Source organism: Denticeps clupeoides, chromosome 10 (assembly GCF_900700375.1).
Source record: "Denticeps clupeoides chromosome 10, fDenClu1.1, whole genome shotgun sequence".
NCBI lineage: Eukaryota > Metazoa > Chordata > Actinopteri > Clupeiformes > Denticipitidae > Denticeps > Denticeps clupeoides.
Window position 1 is genome coordinate 17,240,927 of NC_041716.1, and position 24,674 is coordinate 17,265,600.

Sequence of the window (24,674 nt, forward strand, 5' to 3'; positions counted from 1 at the left end):
ATTTTCATAAAATATTGTTGAACGCTACAAACTAAAAGAATTGTATCTATGTGTCAAGTACGTGAGAAAACACATACAAGGAATTTGATCCCAGTCGATGGTGTTTCTCAATAACAGTATAAAGGACGGTTCCCTTTGGCGGTTCAGCTGTGACAGCGAGGGCAAAGAAACTGTTCTTGGGTCGGCTTGTCCTTGTCTGCAAGCTTCTAGATAGTCTTACCGGGCAGCAGCTTGTGTCCAGGGTCTGTGTCCAGGGTGTGAAGGATCTGTGATGATCTTTCCTGCCCGTTTCTTGGTTCTTGAGAGGAACAGGTCCTGGATGGAGGACTAGGGAACATCAATAATCTTTTCTGTTATCCGTACTTTTACCTAATAGTCTGTTGCAGTCTGTTCCTGTTCTGTTTGGTGGCTGCTCCATCACAGAACGGACTTAATGACTGAACATCGATTGCTGGGTTTGAGGATGGAGGAGATGTTGATGTCTCACTCCAGGTCAAGTCTCTGGGCTGACTCATATGGTGAGGGGGAGCAGTGTTGAGGGACGTCTCCTGAGGTCCACTTCCATTTCCACAGTCTGGAGCTTGTTTAGCTTCAGGTTGTACTCCAGCCACAGTCTGCAAGGACAGAAGTTGAGTGAAATTCACAAGAAAGGACAGTCACTGAATTGCAGGTGTGCACTGGGTCTAATCGGATCCGGGACCACCTCCCTGTGGGCGGCAGGGAGAGATGCTGGAGGGGCCGGAAGGGACATGCAGGGGCAGGGACATGCAGGGGCGGGAACTACACGTAGTGCCCAGATGGTTAAGAGCTGGGTGCACCGAGCTTGCACTCATGCGCCTGATTAACAGGTCCTGATCACTCCCACCTCAGGCTAATAAGATCCAGTTAAATACAGAGAGCATCCGCAGGACATGGCTTCTACGTACCGTTGTTTTTGTGTTCCCTCCAGACGAAATAGTCCCTTGCCTTAGGCTTTGTTTTTGTTCATTACTTTTCTGTTCCTTTTGGCCAGTTTGTTTTTATGTTAAAATAAATCCCCTTTATCCTCATGGCGCCCTCAGTCGTGACAGTCTAACTAAAACAATCAGGAATGATAAAACTTTACTAGTGTCCTAGTTGGCTTCCTGGTTGCCACTGTCCACTGTTTAATGTTTGCCTTGAGTGTGAATAGGCATTAATCTTGCACATGACCTGTTTATATAGTTTTAATAAATTGACTTGGTCAGTACTAAAAATATAGATGCTGGATTATGCAAGATTAACTGAATTTCTCTCAAGCCAGACCGAAAGCATGCTCTGAAACCAAGATGGAGGAGAGGTCGATTACAGCAGTGATTATTAGTCCAGTATGAGGATTTAATTCAATCGATGCTGTAGGCCTTCCGGGTGTGTTTTTATGCATGTAGCCCTGCTGATATTTTATTCTGTTGATATTTATTTAATTTATTTTATAGAACTGATAAATGCCTGGATAAGGTGTTTATTTATTGTTTATTTATTGTATGGAGGAACAATTGTTGTATTTGCATTTAATTAACTTTTTATATAAGTAAAGTATTTCTTTTCGGTAATGTGTGTACTACCTGCCTGCTGTGTGTGAGCGGGGGGTGATTGGTTGGAGAGACGGGAAGAGAAGGGAGAGGAGAAGGATGGAGGACGGACGCGAGTCCGGTTGAAATATATACATAGCACATGTATTTATACCCTCCGGAACATATTGCGCTAGTGGGAAACGGATAGTGACCCATTACGATAGCGGATATTATAGACAGATTACGATCGCAAAAACCAAGCGGTGAATCCGACGCGGTACGCGGGTCACGGAAGGGAAGACGCGGACGTCAGGTCGCCAACGCGGAGGCCAGGACCGAGCGAGCTCTGCTGGACACCAGGACCGATCCTGAGAAGGCTCCTTCATGCCGTTCAGCGGATGACGGAGTAAGGAGGTACCTGGTATTTTTTGGTTTATTGCTCTACGCGAGTGAAGCAGCCATTTTCTGTTTCGGCTACCACGCACCCGAGCAGCGACTCAGGCCTGCAACGAGTAGTGTGGGGTACCCGGGTTATTTCAACTATTGACTTTTTGAGGTATTGAGAGTTCGAGGACTTTTACTTTTGAGTTGTTATATATGTGTTGAGTGAAATATTATTTTATCTAATTGTTCATGTTCTAATCATTAATGTAATATGTAAATATATTTAGTATTTGTGTGTGTTCGAATACTTGTGGTTTGTTAATTGGAGTATTTAGTGGTTTCCCTTATTGGGAAAGTGGTGGGAGAAAATGAGCATATCCAAAATTTAACACTAGTTTTACAAGTTAAATACTGGGGTTCAGAGGGAACCCAGGGAGCGTATCCCTGGCTGGGCTAGGGGCGCTACACGCAGAATGTTGCTTGTTGTTGTCACCGTAGAATTGTCACATGATACCGATAGGCCTACTATCACAAACAGGGACCTTGGACGCACTTGCGGCCGGTGTGGGAGAAGAGCGGAGCAGCAGAGCAGAGCTCAGGAACACAGTATGGGCCGGAGCATCCCTGGTGATGACGGCTAAGTGATCCTTCCTCTGTTCCCTTTTTCTGGGCTGCGCCTCGCCCTGCTCCCCCATCCGTCCTGGTTTCCTCCCATGTGTCCCCTGTTGCAGTCTCTTCCAGTGCTCTGTCAACACAACGTTGCTGTAGGGCCTGGCTGATCTTGTGTGTTTGTTTCTTTTCGGTTCTTTGGTTTATTCGCTGATGTTCCGTTCGTGTGTTTTGCTTACGGATTTGTTTCCTTTTTCGTGAATAAATTTAGGGGCAGTGGTGGCCTAGCGGTTAAGGAAGCGGCCCCGTAATCAGAAGGTTGCTGGTTCGAATCCCGATCTGCCAAGGTACCACTGAGGTGCCACTGAGCAAAGCACCGTCCCCACACGCTGCTCCCCGGGCGCCTGTCATTGCTGCCCACTGCTCACTCAGGGTGATGGGTTAAATGCAGAGGACAAATTTCACTGTGTGCACTGTGCTGTGCTGCTGTGTATCACGTGTGACAATCACTTCACTTTCACTTTACAAGGGTGGTGCACAGTGACGGCAAATTTTTTTTTAGCTAAACCACACGGCAAAAACGGTCCTTTCACTGGATGCCTGATTTTACTGTTTAACATGAAAGCAGGGTTCTGCCTAAACACGGCTTTGCTCCATCCCTCTTGCAATGGATTTCAACAGACTACAGGGTGGTTCAAATTTTCTCACACAGAAAATGGGGCTCATCCTTCACTCAGCTTTTCTCCTAAAGCCTTATAATTTTATTGCATCTGTACGTTTGCTTCTGTAGGATGACAAGCAAATGACATTTCACCAACTTCTGGTGCTCAACAAATCAATTTGTGCAAGTTGAACCATTTTAGGCCGTAATGAACTCGTGCCTCCTCACAAAAATACACAAGTAATAACTAATAAAAAAGTGAATGTGGCAATGACTTCATCTGATGATGTCAAAAGAACTTGGAATTAGTCGGTAACAATTCTGTAAACTTCAGATTTTTTGTCCACAGTGTTCCTGTTTGTGCATCACTAGTGCTAAAGAGGTAGAAAGCAATGACTGGACCCAACATGCAGGAAAATGCAAGGAAGAACCTTTCTCTGAACTTTGTTGCCTCTGACTCGACATGCACACAGCCATAAAGAGAGCAGTTTGGGTTTTTTAATTTAAGAGTCAGACCTGAGAGAAAAAGTCATCCCATCAGTCATTACCATAATTATTCAGCAACGTAATGACCGGTCCAGACAACTTTTACCTAATAGAATTTTAGAGACAATGCCTTTTTTCCAGCCTTATCTAACACTGTGTCAAGTATGCAGCTGCTGCATTGAAATGAGTCTTTTGTTGGCAGTACAGATGATAATCAAACACAGATGAAGCAGATTAAACAGAAAATTGAGAGCGCCTTGTTCTTTTTCAACAGAAAGGAGGAATTGGCTAGTGAATATTTGTCAAAGCAATAAGTATTGCTTAAGACAGAATGAAGAATCAATCATTAAAATGTGTCAAATCATACCGGAGCCATTTATAAACCCAAGTTGGCTTTGTTCAGATTTATTGTGAATTGACTATGTGAATGAACCTGTGTGACTAGTGAATGAACTCAGTCCCGACTCACAGCATGATCTTTAACCACATGATGTAGATCATGAGGATCTTGAAGTGCTTTTATAAAATACAGTATCTTAAACAAGGAATTGCCATTGTAATGGAGTAATTTGCAACTGGGTGTCTTCTGATTTGGTTATTTGTTTCAGTTCTGACCAGGCAGCCCAATTAGCCAATAACAGAGCAAAATGCACACTCGTCTACTACTGTAATTACCTTTGGTTTGAACTGTTCAGTTAATTGGTCATCATTACAATTAAATAAACGTTACATTGTAACTCATTTGAACATACTTATTTAACTTTTCTTCACTCAAGGACCATATGGTGTTTCAAGAGCTCTGAAGGGCAGGAGAAAATATGCACATACAGTTAATTGTTTATTACTAACAGGCCGACAGACAGACAAACACCCACAAAGTTGTTCTGGTCAGTTGGGTTGTTGAAGTCGCGGTCCTTTTTCTTGTCTCCTGCTCACACTACTTCTCTCATTTTGAGTCCTCTGTCCCATTACAGCCAACCAATCACGGCAATAAGGGGGAGGAGTCAATACAGAGAGTGGGAAAGGGAGAGACAGACACACAAACAGCGCATACGCACTGTCCACCACGGGACGTCACAATCATATCAACATTTATTGACTAATTTAACAGTCAGATTGTCAGTTATACAGAATCTTGTTCTTTTCTTCACATTTAAAACATAATTTTTCCCTTCTATAAAGTCATTCAGAACATAATAAGTGGTGTGGGAGGAATCGTAATATCACTCCAAAGTCTAGAGAAAATATTTTAACCAAAAAAATACAGACAAGGTTTGTCGTGGATTTGGCACAAAATGTTACCGCAAGGAAAGACTAAGTTAACAGGTGAGTATTATTTTTTGTTTCTTCACTTTAAAGTTATGCTTGTGGGCTTAACATTCTGTTCACAATAGAGATCCCTTCATATGACCATGTTAAAATACACTTAAAGGTAGCGTTCAGCAATCACGATCACAATGGAGTTTCATCCTTTAATGTTCGTAATTGGTCTAGACAGCTCACTGGCCATCATAATTAAGAGCAGACACTGAGATTTTCAGATTCGAGCAGACAAACGTGTCTTTGTCAGGGAAGATACTTAATCTTTAGATGTGGGGAGATACAAAAGATAAAAAAAAAATGCAAGTAGATGAGAATGGTTGAGCGGTTCTCTGAAAGGCCACGCCAAGATCGTGCACTGGCTGTTAAATTCTGAACGGCATCATGTATACCTTGAATGTCATAGGACTGAGTGGCAAAGGCAGTAAAGCTCTCTTACTCTTTTAAACCCATAAGAACAAAGAGAACCAGCAGGATTTTAGCCTCAGCCACACTTCTCACCTTTCTCCACCCATGCAGACTGAAACACGCAGCGGACATCCATCTCTGTACAGCCCTGGCGTCGCCATCAGTACCAGCAAGCTGCTTCTCTGTACCCCCGCCGTGCTAGAACTAATCAAGGGAATAAACTGGAATTATGGCTTCATGCTGGAATTAATGGCCCACTTAAGAATGAAAAATGAATACGTGCTTCATAATTGTAAGAAACATTGGGCACAAACCAAAGCATAAAACACTCTGGGGGGGTTGGGGAGGCATGGTCGTGCTTGAGAAATGGTATAATTTTGGGTTTTGCGTGATCACATGTTAATCATATCATAATCTCTATGGTCAAACTGCATTAAATCCTGCGGAGGAGGAACCAGTGCAGGATCGTTTGTCACGATGCTCTGTGAGTCAGGGTATTGCTGATGACTGCAAAAAGAGGCCAAACATGAGACTCTCAATCGCAGGGCAATTTGAGTGTTGCACTGTGAATGTTGTGGGTTTGGGATTGGCACTCATTTTGTACGACTCATCAAGGCTGGGGATCTCCGGACTGTCTGGGCTCTGATCCCTCCATCCCAAGGATTTCTCAAGGTTTCTCGTGGCTTTTATGTCTCAGACTAAATTAACCATACATCACCACGACTAGAGAGGGCGTTTCAGCTGCAGTAGACGTGGATAAAAATCCTCGTGTCAGTATTTCAGTAAAACTCATAATAGCATTCTGTCAAATATCTTATATGTCTTATAGTACACTGGATGTCAGTATACAAATAACACAATAATTTCATAAATGCATAAAAACATTGGAACTTTTACAAGATTTTTTGTGGCCACAACACAACAATAAAATAAAAAATAATAATTTAGGCCACAAAACAATCTTCAAAAGAACCTGAAAAATCCTGGAGAAAGGGTTCGTTTCTAGAAATGTTTCATTTTAGGTGATATTAGATGCTTTTCCTCCAATATGCTTGAATAATTTTATCAAATGCTTAGGACAAAATGGTTCAGGACAGTTTGTGCCATTGTATTCTGCTGTTACCCTAACAAAAAAACGCAGTTGTTCTATGTAGATGTTAAGCTCTGCGAACCCAACACACACCATTAGCAGAGCCAATTAAACGTGGATGATCAGTGATGACCTTTCATCCATTCATAGCCACATCATGGCCTCTGGTGCAGATAAAAATGCCATCTGACTCTCAGAGGTTGCTAGCCAGACCTAATGGGCCGCTTTGCACAGGCCAGTTTTTGCCCAAAATGTCATGCCAATTATCGGACAGGTGGCCAGCGCGAGAGGAAATGCCAGTCTGCCAATGTGCAGGAATGGGGGTTCACAACCTTTAAACACAATGAGAGCTCCTGAGGAGAAAACAAGCCATTCACAGAGAACGCATTCATAATTAACAAACCAGCCTTCTGTTGTTTGACCTTGGTTGGTGTCTGGCGGGGGGATTATTTTGCTGGAGCACATTGCTTTAATGTTAACTCATTCTGGCAAATAAAAACTCCACATCTCAAGAAGATTAAACATTTATATTTACACAGAAGAACCTAGGTGGCACGATTAGGGGTTTTCATACCCAATTGGTAGCAGTTTTAAGGATTTTTGGGTAAACAACAGGAATCTGTGGCTAAGAAACTGGAGTAAGTTAAACTGGGAGACCCTGGGAGGCTAAACTCAACCTGGGCATAGAAAGGAAAGCAGGAAAAGAGGGAAATGTAGAGAACGAGGAGGGGAGGCAGCTTCTTCACAGCCAAAAAATGCTTCTCCAGGCTCTGGACACGCTGGGAAACAAACACTTTCCCCACAAACCCCACTAAGGGTCCGAGGGTCAGGCTTTGAACTTGAGAAGGGAACGTGAGACATCAGAAAACTCCCCAACTTCTCTCACACCGCAGAGGCCTGCATGAGCCAGGCGCTTCAAAAAGTCCACATGTCACGCTTCCTGCCGGCAAATACTGGGTTTCCCATTTACACGCAGAGCAGGGGTGAGCAGGTTCAAAACTCCCATTTCAAAACGCACACAAATCACAAATGTCGGGATAATGTGCATGGAAACAATAAAGAACTGCTAGTCACAGGATCTTGGAGAAAAGAAGCCAACACAGTCATTTTGTATGACTGTAATTTTTTGTATGACTTTAAATCATTCATCATGAGTTTATAAACATAAAAATGGGAGGAGCATACAATGACTGACAGCTTTCATTTCCCTAACTTCCTCGTTCTACAACATTTAATCCCACTGTCATCAATATTTGGCAAACATCTGCAGTGTTGGCAGATATGCTAATTTTTCAGCCAACAACAACCTTTCTTGCCAAGCATTTTTTTTTCCCAAAATATCAAGTTCAGATCCGTCCCATAAGCTCCTCTCCCATCAAGTGTCATTTCTTTGTTCATAAATCTCTGTCATGGACATCGCTGGACTATGTCCGCTACCAAACCAAGCATGCAGATATATTATCAATACTTTAATTCAAGACTTCTGAACGACAAAAAAAAAAGTCTTTCAAAGTCTTTTTTATGGCATCATGCCACCTCTTTAACTCTACTGAAGGGATGAAAATAATTAAACCAAAAGGCATTCTTTACGTTTTGGGTTTGATGGTGGTGGTAGAAACGTTGCCAAAAATGTTGGTCCAAAATCTGTTGCACTGTTAGGTTGAGATCTTGTTACAGATCTACGCAAGCACTCAGTGACATGTACTGTATGTTGCATTTAAAGGACGCTTTAAATGCAACCGATCTGTCTTTAAAAAAGGTTAGTCTACATTTCTTCGCAGCTCTGCAGTTGTTTTTGTAGTTCCTTTTCCCTCCCCAATTTCCTGTGTGAAACATCTGAGACTTCTACACAGCACTCTGGCCACCTCACCGCTGAGCTCAGTGCATCACATGCAAAAGACGAGAACAAAGAAAACGTTATGATTTCGTTTTCTTTATTTCTTTCTTTGTAGGACAGCCATGAACGGGGCCCACTGTCCCCCTCCACACACACCTATCCAAGTTCCCGTGAACAGCAGCCAAAGACAACAGTCAGTCCTTGTTGTGTTTGGCAGCGGCTCCTGGACCCCACAGAGGACGATGACCAGGGGGAAGCCACTCTCACCAAGGGCCTGAATGGACAAACCAGATTGAGAACCAATTCCTTTCTTGGCCACCCAAAAGGCTGTGTCATCATGTACTCCCCCCCCCCCCCCCCCAGGCTGCTCGAAGACCCAGAAAAACTGAGTAAGATGCATTGTGGGAATGTTTGTGTAAGACCCAGCTAGAATGTGCTCGTGGGAGAAAATGAAGCCAAACTCATTCTTCTTTCACCTACACAAATACACGGGCCTATTAATTTGAAAGTTAGACAACCCCATGACGTTTTTAGCAAAAAAAAAACTGTAAATCCTTCCACTCATTCTCAAACAGTCAATGAAATAAAGTTTTGACCCCAATGTCACTGTTAAAAGGGAAGTAGGAATTGTATTATATAAGCCAGAAGGTATTTCTGTTTGCTAAAAAGACTCCCCTACCTGTGTTTACTTTGCAGTATTTGTCCCGGGGGTGAAGCCTGCTGTTGTTCCCTACGTGGGGTGCATCTGATTTTAATTAGTTCTGCTGCGATTGGATCACCGATGCTGATGCGTCAGCAAGGAGGCTGCAAGTCTTATGGATGCAGACTTCAACTTAATCCATGGTGGAAAGATTTGATCAAAATCACAGCAAAATCACTTTGCACAAAATCACTCTGCGCTTTTTACCTTACTGCTCTTTTTTTTTATATTTTTTTTTTATTAAAAAAAAAAAAAATTCTCTTTTCTTTAAACATTGTCTGTTACTCATTTGCACACCTTCACCCTACCAGTTACACATATTTTATGTTAAAGATATAAAAGTGTAATATTTGGTTATGTTTGCAGTATTTGCATATTGGTTCATTGTTTACTTGCAACATTTGCAATACTGTGGTCTGTAGCAGTTGCAAAAAGCATTTCACTGGCACATTCCTTCATTTAGTGTTTCTAGCACATAGACTAGCATATGTTGTTTTTATATTGTTCTTATTGGTCTCCTAATATTGTATCTGTGTACTGTATCTAATACTCTGCCGTGGTGCATAATTACAGCCACTTTTATCCAGTCACACAATGAGATTTCCGCAGGATGCGCTGTTTCGGTGTCTGTAGAGAGGAGGGATGAGGAGGAGAGCAGCCTATAGAAGTTGCTGGAGCATTCTCAGAAATGACATTATCAACACCATTCACCAACCACAAACAGGAAGTCTTGTCTGCATTTTTCCAGACTAAAATATAATTAACCCACTGGTTCTTCAGAATCTCACAAAACTAAAAAAATATATTTGAGAAGCAACTGCAATGCTTTACATGTTTGGAATCCATGATGGTTTGTGGAGATAATGTTTTAGGGGAGGGGTGGAAAGTTCTTTGGGCAGAAAGGTATGAGAAAAGAGAGGCAACGTTTCCGGCATAAGGGGACAAATTCCAGATCCAACCGTCTGAGCTGCCGCTCTCTAAACATTAAAACGGAATGGTCAAAGCATGCTTTACCCCTATTGCCATTACATTTTATAGGCGTTAGGGGAACTAATGATAAGGAATCTCACAAAGTGAAAGTTTTATTACTGGGGACCTTTAAATTAAATACCACATTAATCTAAATATCTTAAACATTTCTTTGCTTTCCAAACTGGGCTGATGCCTGAATTCTGTGTATGGGACCTTTCACTTTGCAATGTAATCCATCTTAAGCCATCCAGTTCTCATTATGTCCATTTCATCATGTTTATTTCCAGGTTACGTCTGTTCATTTTCTTCAAGTGTGTCTGGTTAGTCTCCCTCTGAAGACTTCCTCATCATATTCCTCTGAATATAAGAACCCTTCGTCAGAGTGTCTGTGTATCTAGTTCCATGCTGTTTTAATTCTTCATTACATCATGTTTAGTGTATTTGTGCCTTGACTCCTCATCCTCCCTCAACCATGGCAGTAATAAGACTTCCAGTAACAGAACTCTTATAATGCTTAACAGATAAATCACATAATGCTCTGTCCCAGTGTTATATATTGTTACCAAGGTAACAGTCTGATTAACTTGCAGTAACAGTGACCATCCAGGCTAGATAGTTCTTAATGTAGTTTGAGTTCAAATTTAAGAAAATTCCTTTGCAAAAGTCTATAATACAGAATAATCACTGGAGATATTACCAATAATAGAGAATCAGTGCTATATATATATATATATATAGCACTGACCTGAGGAGGGAGACATGGAAATTGGGAGAGGAGTGCATGTGAGCAGAAAGGTGCATGTGACATGGTTAACCTGCAATCTGGCATGGTCCCATTAAGTGCAGGCTGACAGGATACGGACAGGCATGCATTATACCCACGGTTAACATGTACGTTTCACCCACTATTTCCACATTTATATTTGCTTTCTGATGCACTTTCATCCCCATAAATGCACCGCACCCTCACAGTACCAGTACCCACCACCCCACTGGCTCCCAAACAGAGTCTACCAGAGCCTGCTACACCTTCCCCCTAATCCTTACCATGATAAATTATGACAAATTATTGAAGGTTTAGGTTAACAGTTGGACTGGGTTTTACTTGGGGGCTGAAAGCATCCACTACTCACAGGCTTGCTCAAAGGCTTCCGTTGAGTCTCCCCATGGGTCCTTTTATTTTATCGGGCATATGGTTCTGGATTAGCTGGTAACCTTGCATGTATCGGCAGGCTGCAATGAAAGCTTCATCCAGTTCTGCTGCCCACTTGGATGTTTGAGGGAGGTCGTCTTTCACCCATACTTCGGCATGCATAGAAACTGTTCTAGGATGATGGCATCCGCAATCTCCTCTTTTGTCTTTTCACCCATGCACATCCACTTTTGGTAGACGCTAAGCCTTGATTGCAGCTCTTTGGCCGTTTCTCCTTCTGTCCAAGGAATGAAATCTGGAATGACGATAGGCCTCTGAATCTTTTTCATGTTTACTCAGAATGTCAACTGTCCATTGGCCACTGATTTGCTAAAGAGATTCTCTTGGATGTGGTCAAATAATGCATGATATCTTTGGGGGACTAAAGCTGAACTGTGGCGGTGGCGAGTGATTGTACCGATGGCAGGGTTCATGGAATTGTCCAATGTCAGTGGCCTAGTTCCCTCCAACGAAGCACTGGTAGACCTTGATAACTCTGGTGTTGACCCAGCCTGAGAATCAGACATTGACATGTCTGCAGATGACTGCTGCACTTCCTCTTCTTCCCTAGGGGACTGGCAGTACTGATTCTTGTTGCATGGTCCACTCTTATCATTGATCTCTGGCCTGCTGGAAGGAAGCAGGAAGGACGTCATCGCCGGCAGCCTGGAGATATGATCATCGGAGCACTTTGATTGGGGGCTGCCATCAGAATCACTTTGTGCTTGATCTGTGAGTAGGACAGTATCCGTCTCTGTCCATTCCTTGTCTGAGCTGCTGTGGAATCGGGCAGCACTCTTCATCACATTTTCACCCTCAACTGCCAACCTCCACAGGACACTGGATCCCATCGCTGCCACAAAATGTTAAAAGGGAGAGTCAGGGGTCTAGGAGGTTGGTGAAATGAGGCAGTAGAGAGGCAAAACTTCAAGAAAGAGTCACGGCAAATGGGGGAAAAAAATCCCCAAAAAAGAATTGGGCAGCAAAGACCAAAATAGAGAAAAGAAACACACAAAAACATAAAAGATAGAGAAAAGACACCTAACAGAAAAAAAGAAAAGAAACAAAAAAAACCTTACTGGCATTGGCTTTTTCAGCCACCTCAGAACGCTAAAGTGTACATTTTGAGGGGTTCACCTGGTGGTCCCACCTGGTAATCGGGTGTGATTGTGTGTTGAACATGCAGCAGCATGGGTACAGGGCGTTACAAACACAACAAACACATTGTGGTTTTTGGTATGTTTGCCTCAATTGATTTGTTTGTTTTACAATGAGTTCTAGGTCACATTAAATGTGTGAATGATGGTAGGGGGGTAGTCCTTCCCACCGTGCACATAAGTTACAGGCGATGACAGCATGGTTGATGAGTCTATGATTGGTTGCAGGTTTTTTTTTCTTTCTGCTCCTTTGCTCTACTCCACACTACTCTACTCTAAGTAATCTTCTTCTCCTGGACAGAAGCAGCTTTCATGCCAAGCATGTATTATAATTGGAAATAAAACCTGGAGAGCAATAACAACCTATCCTAGAAAGACCATGTCTGTGTCATGGCCAGAAAAATATACAAACAGAAATGCAGCACCTGGCAACTGAGGTGATCAGGACCTATCATGCGGCACTTTAAACGGTCAAAAGCAGTCAGAGGAGGTGATGGGGCAGGCGGCAGGAAGCACAAGACACCCATCTGTTCTTAACCTTGGCTGGCCAAGACACCACGAACCAGGACACTCTGCCAGCCCCCTCTTACACTCCTTGATAATAGGCAGCTTTGGACATACCATGGCACCCACCATGGTCTCGTCACAAGGGAACAGCGGGCGCGAGTGCCAGTGAGTGGGACACCTTTGCTGTGGGACACCCCACCAGTCTTCTCCCTCTTCACTGCAATCATTGGCAAACTTGTCCTCTCAGTAGTCCACCCACAGGAAGTATCATTCTGACGGATCCGTGGAGTCTTTGTGTACGACTCTGCCGTGTCGATATCTGGCCACTGGTGGAACTCTAGTGCTGTGGAGGGATGTAAGCGGTGTCCACCCACTCGCAGTTCATGGAAGAAACCTTTTCTCTTCATGCCAGCTGCGTCTCTATTTAGTGGTCGGTCTTTATGTAATGCCACAGCAGATGAAGGAGATGTAAACGCACAACATGTGTAACATAAAGTCTGATTCATTTGGAAAACTAATTTCTGGCATGATGGCCAGAAACACACAAAAACAGAAAATATATACCGCAGCACTACAGGGCTACATACATCCTGCACAGACCAATGGCTCTTCTGAAATATAAGCTCCTACTTAAAGGACACACATGTGGCGTCACAGTCTGACTTATAATATAGTATCATGTATTTAGTCAAATAATGAAGGAGCTGTCTGTGGTGCTGATCTGCACTGGCGTCCTTAGAAAGATTGGCAAGAACGGTTAGAACAGCAAAGGAGCTCCGTCTCACCATGAAAAACCTTTAAATAAATGTACTCACTGAAAACAATTATATTTATTTTCAACCAAAGCTCACATTCCACCTCCCAGCAGTCTTTACTTCTGAGTTTATGAGTAAGGAGAATGGCCAGCATCCCATTAACCTTTTTATATTTACAGATGATGTGTTTCTCAAATTACAGAGAATAGTTGAAATGTCTTTTTTCCCCCTAACCTTTTATAATATTCATATCAAGGTTCCAGTAACAATAGAGAGCATTGTATAGATATTAAGGGTTTATTCTCACTGAAAAGCACCTTGGAGCACCTGGAGCTCTCTGTCAATCTCAGGAGGTCAAACAAATTTATTTATGCACTCTTGACAAACATAAAGCAATCCGAAGCTTAATTTCAATAAACATGACAGCAGAAATTATTATTCATTGAAATTTTAGATTGGAATATATTTTGAAGAACAGCAAATATGCCGTTTGCATTTGTCTTTCACACGTTAATCCTTAGGTGGGACACAGTTTTCTCCAATAACAGTGAGTGCCTATCTAAAACATTTGCACATAGCTTGAGAAGAATTCTCAGAATGTTATTTTTGTCCACCACTCTTGGTTTTGTGTATGCCCTGTTCTGAGGCACAGTCTCAGGCACGTTCAGATGTTTGCAGTTGAACTACAGATTGTACGGAAGATTGTGGGGGGCCTGACTTTTCAGAGCCAGGAGAGAAAGTACCATTAACACCATTAACACACTATGACCTTTATTGCTTCACATTGTCAATCTCTCCTTAGCTTCATGCATCCGTGACAGAAACATGTTGCAATATTTTAATATTTGTATGCAATAGAAGGAAAACCTGACATTGTGTATCATTTAAGATCTGAGATACCTGAGTGGGTGACTGGTTTACGCTGTCGTTTTTACACTACTTCCACCACTGAAAATTACTCTGCAGAACATATTTCTCCTTCTCTGGTTCCTCTGTAATAGGTTTTAGTTTTTCCCTCTGTCTGTTTCATTAGCATGTGCGACATTTACTGAAACGATTCATGACAATTTGGTGTGATTTTCCAACTTTTCAGACGATTGGTATTGTATTGAACCAGACTGAGCAGAAAGTGATATGAGAGTAATCATTAGTTTAATATCTTTCCACCATGTGTATAGTGAGGGTGTGTCTACATCATTCTGTATATAGACACTAGAATTGTCTAAAATAGCATAGCAACCTGAAAATACTGAACAGGTTTATGCAAGGGCTTTGACATTTTTGGAGCAAGTGCTACTTTAGTGTCTTAAATGGGACAGTAGCAGAATCATCTCTCTAGGATGTTAGGAAGCACTGGACGTCCGTATTATAGAGCATTATTATATGCATGGTGAGGTGGTGGGTGCTACTTTCAGACACAAACATGACTTCATCATGCTGGAATGGTCTACCACAGTGAAAGAATGCAAACAGATGAGTGCTGGGAGAGTGGCATCTGTGAAGGATGATTTTTCCATTTGCCTGTCTCGAGTTGTGTGTGTCTGTGCAGAAATGGCAGGCAGAAGGGTTTAGGTGTGGAGACGTAATGATGTCTCTCTTCTTGTCCTTCGGTGATTCAATGACAAGCCGCTGTCTCTAGGGCCCCATACAAGTAACATCCCATAATTTCAAACACACATATACGCAACTCAACATCTGCTTCTTCTGGTTCATGTCAGCTAACACCGTCTATTTACTAAAAAAAAGCTTCAGTTCCTTTAAAACATATTTACTCAAAGGATTATTTTAATAAATTATATACAATTGTCATGTTTATAGCCTTAGTGGCCTGTTACACCCGTTAGTTCTCAATTAATTTTTTGGTGGATAAAGGCATCAGCTAAATGCCAAAAGTGTTAAAGAAAGTGATCAATGAAATAGGAATCAACCAAACTAAATGAATAATTCAAAAATATTTACTCTCAAAGTGCTTAAAAAAACAACGCAGCTCTGGCTAATTGAACTTCGCTGGCGGGATTTGTCTGTTAAGTATCTGTCAAAAGCACACACTCCCGTGATCGCAGATGTCAGACACACACACACACACACACAGCTGTCCACTCAGGAAGCTGAGAGAGCTGCAGCCCCTGACGCGAGCTCCGTGTTCTGCTGCACGTTCGGCCTGGTAATGAGCTGCTGCCGCTGTGCTGATTGGAGTGACACTGGGCACAAATGAGATGCATGCTAACGTCGAAAACACACACGCACACGCTGTTGTGCGGGAGTGCTGTAATTATTGTGTAAATCTGAATGCAGACAACAGTCAGCAGCTCATTAAATGCAGAACCACGGCTGAGCAGCGGCAGGCTGTCGAATCATTCATGCTGCTGGAGGGAAGTAAGGGGTTTCATGTTAAAATTGCAGTTTCCAGACAATCTGTGGCCCTCCCACCAACATGACATTTCAACGCATGCTGTATGATGGTCCAGGGACTCCCACTGGTCTCTCATTGACTGTCATTATACTTGTAGTTTATAGTACATGAGATGGATTCGCAGACATGGAGTAAATTCTCACTTTTATGCAGATGTCCCTCCGAGTGCACAAAGACACTGGAAATAGAGCCACCAAATCTTTGGAACAACCTTCCAAGGAATATTCGGGAATCAGACACTCTCTCAATGTTTAAATCCAGACTAAAAACCTACTTATACAGTCAGGTTTGTGCCAACACTCCCCTCACCATTAGAAATGCTGCAGTAGTTAGTGCCGCTGGAAAGGTTTACTTCTCTGATCACTTGTTGGCATTACTAACACTCCTCTTCTTTTTCACGTCGTCATTATGGGGTGAAAATATTTATTTAATCCATTTTGTAATAAGTCTGTGACATAAAAAATGTGGAATACTTTCCGGATGCACTGTATATTCCCATTTTATGTTATGTTTATCCCCCTAGTTGTCACCCTTTTTAATTCATGGTGACAACTAACTTTTGGTGTTGTGTCAAAAGAAGGGCATCCAGTCTCCTCCTTATCACACTACAACACCATCATACAGGAATTAATGATGAACGTGAGGGAGTTTTTTTCCTGCAGCCAGAAGCACAGGGCTGAGCATGTTAAGAATGTAATGAAGCTGAATGACATTTAAAGAGATGCATCAGAGTGCCATTATCATGGCATTGGCACTCCTACGACTTTTAAGTGGTTAACTGGCGGTTCACTTGTTGTGATAAACATCCAGTCATCTGAAATCGGACGTTTGCTTCCATGCTCATCTTGGCTCAGCTGCCTAGTGGAGAGAAAATAAATGCAGGTCAGGTACAAAGCCTGCTTATCTACATCTGTGACAGCTGAGTGCTTTAAGAGGAGCCATGTGGAACCATGCAGCAAAGCAGCCCAAGTCAACCAGGTCTGCGATCGGATCTGGCAGATTAGTGCTGGAAAATCGCCAGGCCGATAAAGGTGCAAGGCGCATCGAAATCTCGCCCCGCTGACTTCTTTTTATCTTTTCTGCAGCTACATGCTTTCCATTGCCGTGTTTTCCCCTGTCTCTCCCTCTCCAATTCTAAAACACGAGGCTTCTGAAGCAGGAAAGGAGAGGCCAGGACGGAGATGAGAGATGAACAGAGGGCGCGTCAGTCCACATCAAAGCCGCCTGAAGCATCGATATTCCACTCCACGTTTTCAGAGGAGGGAACAGGAAGAAAGAGAAAGCATAATAAGAGTGCAAGATCAGAGTGCTGAGGAGCCAATTACATCACTCTCCTTTCCTCTCCATCTCGGAGTCTTTCTCTCCCATCTCTCTGACTGTCTGTCTGTCCCACAGTCTCTCTGCCTCGATCAGTAGATTTCCATGCACAGCCAGACAGCCATTAAATCTAAACCGTACTTCCAGTATACAAGAACAGGAGGGAAAAAGGTATTGGCTGATCTGTCTCCTACTGCGCTGTGAGAGGTGGCCATTTGTTTGTCGATATGGTGCATTTTTTGCATGTCAAGTGGTGAGCTGGACATTTTTACAATTATGTTAATCATGTGAGTTATTAACTAAGTCGCTCTGGATAAGAGAGTCTGCCAAATACTGCAAATGTCAATTTCTTGCATGCCATGCATTTCTTTTGAGTAGTGTCACGACTTGAGGTTGTGGGGAGAGCGAGGCGCAGAATCCGGTCAGTATTGAAAGGAAGGGTTTTATTAAACAGAAATAAACCGGCGCAATGGCATAAAGACAGGAACTAAACCTCAAACACAAAAGCTAAGAGTGATGTCCACATTAATGTCTGGGTGCTGCCAACCTGCTTTTAAAGAGTCCTGAGCAATCATGCCTGCAAGAAGACCTTGACGTTTCTGCGCCTTTTTTTTTAGATTCAACACCTCCATTTACATGTCTTTTTGTCGAACGGCATTGCAACATTTGGCGGCCCTCTCCCGAGCCAAACGTGTGAGGCGCTGGCCTTTGAGACCGCCTGCTCTCTTTGTCTTCCCCAGACGGGAGGCACCGGGGGCGTGACGTCAGAAACAACAGATTCTGATTGGTCTGTGACAGCTTCCTGTAGGCCAGGTGTATAAAGGAGTGGTTTGAATACAGTGCTTTTGTGTGTAGAGAGTTTTTTACTCCATTCTCCCCAGTTTTTACATGCCTAATTGGCATAGCACCTTAAGTCCAATTTGACATATAGGACGTTCAATTATTTTAAAGTCAAATTTTGGCCTAATACAAAAAGAAATAAATGTTAACACACTGACTCTCTCACTCTCTTTTTCACCGTCTGTCTCCATCGCAGTGCGCAGTTTTTGAAGGAGTTTTGCCTTTCAGTGGTGAGACCAGTTTTTATCAATTCCTGGGAGACAAATCTGGTGTTACGTACATTTGGAACAAACAATGACTTGCGTGTGAACAGTTTTTTTCTTTTATGGAGTGACAGGAAGAAATTGTGGCGTTTTTTTGGTTTCACTATTGTTACTTGACTGTGTTTGTAATAAATGAGGATTTAAATCTCTAGCTGTCTATACTGCACTGTCTCTTTCGCTGTCTGTCTCCCGCTCTCTCTTGGTGTCACGGGGATGTGACGCGATGAAAGTGCGAACGTCGGAGGAGACGTGGGAACAGATCGCGAGACGCCGCAAAGTGGTGGGTGAGTCTCCAGCGTTTACTCTGCGGCCGTGTTCAGCGTACACTGCAACCCCCACGGAGGCAGACTGGGAAGCAGGATTGAGGAAAGCAGGAGACAAAGTTGCGCTTGGTGGGGACATGAGGTGAGCCGAGTCGTGAGCCACGTTGACGAACAATGACTGAGCACCGGCCGACAATCAGCACGCTTATTACATTGAAAACGCGCTACCCTGTTCTGCGTTCATGCTGCCACGCGACCAAAGTCATGTGACACTTTCATAGTCTCCCTCTCTCAATGCAGTGGAATCTCTAAAAGTGTCAAATGATACATTTTCTTATTGGATGTCGTTTGCACAAGAATTATACAAATATTTACATCTTTGCATTTAATGCATCCAATCATGCTTCCTATTTTGCGAGAGGAGGAGTGTGAACTGGGTGTTAATGTTTTAAGCTTTGGTGGAATCCAGAATTACGATACGATGTGCCAGCCCACCGTGTCATCTGATAATGCAAGCTTAGTTTAACAGCAATGCTGTGGCTGATAATAATGGAAGCATGGCGAGCTGGGATGTGCATGGGATGTGCATGGGATCAATGTCCTCTTCTCTCACCGTCTGTCTCTGTTCTTCTCGCTCTCATTATCCACTCAAGAGAGTTGATCCTGGACTACAGATAGGCGAGTGTATTCATCTTTCTGCTGCAGCTCCGCCGTGCCAGCGTCCTCCTCCACAGCACACTGCAGCGTTCTGTCCAACTGCTAACGTCGCGCCACATTTATGAGTCCCGCACTTACCAGCCCCGACCCTGTCAAAATAGCAAAAGAGAGAAGAAACTTTTCCAGCACTTTCGTCCAATTACGTTTCAGGGAGTCAACACAGAATTACAGTTTGCCAGGCGGCACGGCTGCGGCCATGTTTGGCTTGGCGGCCGCCGGTGAGTCGGACCGTGGCAGAGCGCTGACTGCAGCGGCTGTTCTCGTGTCAGGAGTGATTAGTGCGACTATCTGGCACCTCAGAATGTGTGAAAGGAGACTTGACCTGCCAAGAGACCAACAACAAGCTGCAGACACACACATACTGTGAAACACACACAGACACACACACACATTCAAGACGGTTCACTCTCACGTATACTGTAGTTACACACGTGCCTGCAATGCGGTCCACCTGTTACAGACATACAGACATCCACCACACACACACTCAATACATAATACATCTCTGCCGATTTAAAAATGGCATTTTACGGAGTCAACAAAGAAACTAGAGATCTTATATGTGGATTCCTCAAAGCAGAGAACTTTAGCTCTGAAGACAAAATTTGACATTGTGTGGTTTTTGAAGTGTTTGTTGAACCCTTGTTGCAGTGTGGTGGCAGTGGTGGCCTAGCGAGTAGGTAAGTCGGCCCATAATCAGAAGGTTGCCAGTTCAAATTTCACAAGGTGCCACTGAGCCAAACATGTCCCCACACACTGCTCCCCGGGCGCCTGTAATGGCTGCCCACTGCTCACCAAGGGTGATGGTTAAAAGCAGAGGACACATTTTGTTGTGTCACCGTGTGCTGTGCTGCAGGGTTTCACAATGACAATCACTTTCATTCACATGAAGCTGCTTCTGTTGGTGTGTGTGGAGCAGTCATGAAGGTAAAGAGATGACTGAAGAATCTGATTCGTGTTTGTGTGAAATTTAAACCGGTTAAACACTGCAATAAAAGAATTGAGCGTGTGTGTGTGTGTGTGTGTGTGTGTGTGTGTGTGCGTGCGTGTGTGTGTGTTTTCCACATTAAGCTGCCATTTAACACTCGCCCCACAGTGCTGTCCAGACCCCTCCTCCTCACAGCACCACCCTTAATAAAATACCTCATGCCCCCAAACATTTACTACACACACACACACACACACACAAACATAACACATACACAATCTCACAAACAATGCACGCTCACACCCAACAAAGATGGATTTCTATGATTATCGGCGCTTACGCTAAGACATTAAAATGGACAGTGAGTGAAACTCATGAATCTGTAATGGCCCCTGAAGACCAGGAGGGAATCTCAACGAAGCTGCAACCTTCAGATGTCCTCCCCTGAAACGTGGTGCGTTCTGACGGGGACGTTGCTTATCTTGTGAAGCATCTCAGAAACAGACCATTTTTAAAACACTATCAGAAATGTGTGTTGGCAGCGGTTCCCGTCCAGGGTTGGATGTTCAATGTAACAGAATGGTGCCATTTTCAGGGAATACATTTACATTTACAGCATTTATCAGACGCCCTTATCCAGAGCGACTTACAATCAGTAGTTACAGGGACAGTCCCCCCCTGGAGCAACTTAGGGTTAAGTGTCTTGCTCAGGGACACGATGGTAGTAAGTCTTCTGGTTCACAGGCGAGTGTGTTACCACTAGGCTACTACCACCCAGGAATAGACCGAGAGAGACACTGTCACCACGTTGACTTGAATTATTGAATTACGTGTCTCATGAAACTTTCTGGAGGACAAGGCACAGTTCAGACAGGAAGTAGTCACACTGGCTACACACCATTTTTTATGCATTTTGATTGTTTTCGTATGAATATTCGGTAGCATATTAGCATATAGCCATCTGGATTGCTTCATACATCCGTACAGCCATTTTATTTGTACGGAGCATTACCAGTAAAGGTAATGGAGAGACTTTGGAGAGATTGGATCATTGGCTGAAGCCTGTAGGTTTTAACCGAGCAGCACTCATAAGTGCTTCGTGTGAGTTATAGGCTTTATGTAGAATTTTTTGCAGTTAACTTGCACGCAAAAACTAGTTCACTCCGCATTCTCCCTCCCAAACGCCCACAGACATGCCTCAGGCTCCTGTCGGCACACTTCACACATCCACGGGGCAACGCGGTCCATGCCTTAAACCGGTTTTACCACCGCGACTCCCAACTGCTCGCGATGACTCTCACGCAAACACGCTTCCGTTCACGTTCACACTTGCTTTATCGATTCGGTACACGTGCAAATGAACCCCCAGATAACAGTGTTCCTGCCGAATTCCAGTCAGGCATTCGGGAACCGTGTGCTCAAAACAATGTTTCTTATATTGATCGAAGAAAAAAAGGACAAGAGCAAGCTTACAAAATTAACGCAGCGGTCACGGTGGTCAGACGTGGTGGAAAGAAACAGGACCCGCTCACATGACTCCCGGTACAGGAGGTTTAATCCACAAGGCACTCAGTGTATGCCTTATTCAGGTGCTGATTAATATTCATCTGTACTCACAGCGTTCCCACGATGCTGTCTTCCCATCTCGTCCTTTCCAGGCTGTCTGCACTGAGGAGTGCTGAATGTGCGATGTGACATTAGCAGGAGGCGAACAGGCCCTATTGTGTGCTGTGATTATATAAATGATCCAAGATCACGTAAATCTGCAGCAACAACGTCTGTCTGGATGGAGGCAGGGGTGAATATGGATCAAAACGACTAGAAAGGATGTGCTGAGATCTGTGCTGATTTGTATCTGCACAAAAGTGTTTAGGGGGCCACGTGACTGTTAGTGACATGGCCTTACACCTCCAGGGTTATCCTGACTCGGACCTTCAGTGTGTACAGTTTGCATACTACATTTACAACTACCACATTTATCGAAGAGTGACTTACAGCTAGTAGTTACAGGGGCCGTCCCCTTGGAGACACTCAGGGTTAAGTGTCTTGCTCAGGAACACAACGGTAGTCAGTGGGGTTTTAACCTGTGACTTTGTGGTCTTTTGGTTGAGGGGCGAGTGTGTTTCCCGCTAGGCTACTATTGCCCTTTGCCCTCCACATGTTGGTCTGGTTTTCCTCCAGGTTCCTGTGAGTGAAGGTACACAGCACAGACTAAAGTATTAATAATTGAATTTGGGTGTTTCGAATCAGGCCCACGGGTGCAAATCAAGCACCAGCTATGCAGTCTCCATTTACAAACATTTGAGAAATAAAATGTCTCTATCTGAAAAACTCAGTGTCTTGTGTCTAAAGTGCAGTGCAATAAGATGCTTTGTGAGATTTCACCCCTACTGGGAGAACTGGAACGGAGATGTGGAGACAGGCATTCACATCCAACATTAGTCTCTGACTTCATAAATGCTCTACAGAGTGAATGGGCACAAGTCCCAAAGAAATACTCCATGGGCTGCACTCAGGGACTCGCATCAATACAAGAAGATTGGTGGTTCTTGATGGTACAGTGAACACTGGCTAGACAGGAGTGTCTCAAGATGCTATGTGATCCTCTCTGTAGACCTCAATTTGGCTGAAGGCATTGTGTTTGTGAAGGCATTGAAAGCGTTGTTACCCGCTGTGTTTGGTTCTTTTTTTACCAGTGACATTTCAAGTTCAAGTTCAAGTGACCTTTATTGTCATCTCTTCTATATATTGTGCAGATATACAGAGAGACGAGAAGACGTGGCTCCAGTTAACAGTGCGACAAAAAAGTAGACAACAAAAAAACAGAAAAACAGAAAACAGATGCATCGCATGAAATACAATATATAAATAAATAGGATACAGAATATACAATTTAGCTAAAAAAGTAGTGTTAAGAAGTGACCAGTGATATATACATGTTTAGACTGTGCAAATAAACAACAGTAATGATAGTACAGTTATTGGTTTCAGTGCAACAAGAAGAGGTAGTCCGTATAGCAGCGTGTGCATATTTGCAGCAATGAGGTATAAAGTGCAGAGGTGCAACAGAGTTAGTCCACAGTGCGAGTGTGTGTGGGGGGAAGTATGAGTGCAGGTAGTGTGTTCAGGAGCCTGATGGCTTGTGGGAAGAAGCTATCACGCATCCTGGAGGATCGAGACCTGATGCTGCGGTAGCGTCTGCCGGATGGGAGGAGTGTAAAAAGTTTATGTGATGGATGTGAGGGGTCGAGCACGATGCAGGAGGCTCTTCTGATGCAGCGCTTGTAGAAGATGTCCTGCAGTGGCGGAAGAGACGCTCCGATGATGTTACCAGCTGCTTTGATGATCCTTTGGAGCTGCCTGATATCGGGAACAGTGCTGTTACCGAACCAGGCGGAGATGCAGCTGGTCAGGACACATTATCTCCACCGACCGTCATGGCTTCCAAATGTGTGAAGCTTTGCAGTTGCTCGATGATTGGATCAGTAAAACTGAGCACCAGGCTCGCTTCAGCCGTCTCAGAAAGTGGAGACGCTGCTGGGCCTTTTTGGTAATGGAGGTGATGTTGGTGGTCCAAGTGAGATCGTCTGAGATGTGGACTCCCAGGAACTTGGTGACATTTGAGGAGGAACCACATCCATTGTCATTTGCCACTTATGAAGCATTTGCAAATTCACTAGTAGATTACACATAGGTGCTGGGTACAGGCTATATGAGACTGCTTCTGCCTGAACTCATGTATGTGGAGGGCGGGCTAGATCCATTCACGTTAACCAAACACAATGCATGATGCATTAGTATTCGGACTCTGCTATGCCGGGTAGTTTTCTTAGACCAATGACATCACAGACCAAAACTGATCCCCGAGTGGGAAAGTGAAGAGCTTTTCAGGTCGGTACCTTTCACACATGCTGTATGGTTTCCTTGATATGAAAATTATATTCATTTTACTTTGTGGTTATTGTGTCATTCAAAGGCAAGTTATGTTGGTGTATTGTTTTTTTTTTTTTTTTTTAGTGTCTCTGTGACCATTTTAGGATGCGTGGACAACACCCTAGTTTTGGGCACAGAGTAGCCTGAGTACCAACCACTTCATCTGAGTGTGTTTGTTAAGTTCAGTTAGACTATTCAATGGCCATTCTGCTTCACTGTTCAGAGAGCAGCTCAAACAGTCGGATCTGGAATTTGTCTCCTCATGTCATCATAAGGGGAAAGGTTACTTTGCCCGTCCAGAGAATTTCCCACCCCTCCCCTAAAACATTATCTCCACCGACCGTCATGGCTTCCAAATGTGTGACGCTTTGCAGTTGCTCGATGATTGGA

At 43.6% G+C, this 24,674-nt stretch overlaps 1 long non-coding RNA gene across 1 annotated transcript; it reads right to left on the reverse strand.

Moving 5' to 3' along the window:
- Positions 1 to 364: 364 nt before the first annotated feature.
- LOC114798689 (uncharacterized) lies at positions 365 to 22,015 on the reverse strand. The gene is made up of 3 exons (XR_003751090.1): positions 21,969 to 22,015; positions 19,320 to 19,512; positions 365 to 614 (listed from the first exon to the last, which is right to left on the reverse strand). It is a non-coding gene; the product is annotated as an uncharacterized LOC114798689 (long non-coding RNA).
- Positions 22,016 to 24,674: the final 2,659 nt, after the last annotated feature.